The sequence below is a fragment of the Alligator sinensis genome, unplaced genomic scaffold (genome assembly GCF_000455745.1).
Source record: "Alligator sinensis unplaced genomic scaffold, ASM45574v1 scaffold12_1, whole genome shotgun sequence".
NCBI lineage: Eukaryota > Metazoa > Chordata > Crocodylia > Alligatoridae > Alligator > Alligator sinensis.
Window position 1 is genome coordinate 729,178 of NW_005841973.1, and position 1,674 is coordinate 730,851.

A 1,674-nucleotide genomic window follows, 5' to 3' on the forward strand; every position below is an offset into this window, starting at 1 on the left:
TTCCGGGTCGCGCCTGGCGGCGCCCGGGGGGACAGGGACTCCCCCAGTGCCTGTTGATTCCCCCTGACTAGTTTATAGCAGGCCACAAGATCCCCCCTCAGCCTTCTCTTCTGGAGGCTGAACAGGTTCAGGTCCCGTAACCTTTCCTCATAGGACCTGCCCTGCTGTCCCTTGATCATGCGAGTGGCCCTCCTCTGGACCCTCTCGATGCTGTCCACATCCCTCTTAAAGTGCGGCTCCCAGAACTGGACACAGTACTCCAGCTGCGGCCTGACCAGTGCCGCATAGAAGGGGAGGATCACCTCCTTGGTCCTGCTTGAAATGCATCTGTGGATGCACGACAAGGTACAGCTGGCCTTCCTAGCCGCCTCCCCACACTGCCGAGCCATGTTCATCTTGGAGTCAATAATGACTCCAAGATCCTTTTCCACCTCCGTGCTGACAAGAGGGGAGTTCCCCAGCCTGTAGGTATGGTGCCGGTTGTTCCTCCCCAGGTGCATCACCTTGCACTTGTCTGTGTTCCCATTCCAGGATTGTCCTGCCCAATTAGGGATGGGTGGTCACACTGGGCATTTTTACACATGTTTCTAATACAGCGCCAAGCACTTTTAATTAGCGAGCCACACTAATTAAAAGCACCCGTGTGTCACATGTATCAGTGGCTCAGTGCACCTCCACAGTGAGAAAGTGGCAGCAGTGCACTTTGAACTAAAGCATATTGAATGTGTTTTAGTTCAAAGTACACCGCTGCCATTTTCTCAGTGCAGAGGCATGCTGCACTGCTGATATACACACGACTGCCAGAGCACGTCAATTTACGTGCTCCAGAAGACTCTATTAATTGGATTTGCAGCATGTCAGAGCAGGCTCCCCACATGTGTGTAAGTGCCCATTCTAGGATTCTTCTGCAGCAGCTGGTGGCTTATCTTCTAAACTCTGAAGTCCTTCCAGCCCATGTCATTTTCTTTGGCCTTGCAACTACAACACACATGCCCTTTCTGCTAGAAAACCCTGTCTATCCCTGTCTCTTTCCTTCCCAAATCTTCCCCTTCCTGTCCCAATGACTCTTTCAAGTTTATATGTCCCTTTATAGTGCATCTGGTTTCTTCATTCTGCTGTTGGAATTTTTCCAACTTCCAATTCACCCATCCAAGAAGGTGGAAGAAATAGCTTCTTTTCGCTCCGCTCAACTTCCTTAGAATAGGTATCATCCTGTCAGAGTAAACCTTAAGGTTCCTTCCTTGCCATATTGTATGTTATCTGTATTTATTTCACATATACATCAGGCATTCAGTGATGCAGCAGTTTTCATACTAACAACTTCATAATTTCAACCAGGATACATAAACTGTAAATAGATTCCTCAGGTCACCACAGTAAGCCCTGCCTTCACATGCTGACACTCAAAGTATTTTCTTGCCTCTCTGCAGGAGTAACACGAATGTTTTTCAAAAATGCATTTAATCAAAAACTCTTTACTTAATAGATTTTGCAACATATTTTGGCTTATGTTATTACAGGGTAAAAACATAAGCCAAAATATGGTGCAAAGACATTGTTTACATGAAAGGTATTTCACTTCTCAGCTGGAAAACCCAATATGGATAGTGGATTCTGAGTAAAAAAAACCTAAGATTCCAGGAAGAGAGCAGTAAACACATAAAGCAAAAACAA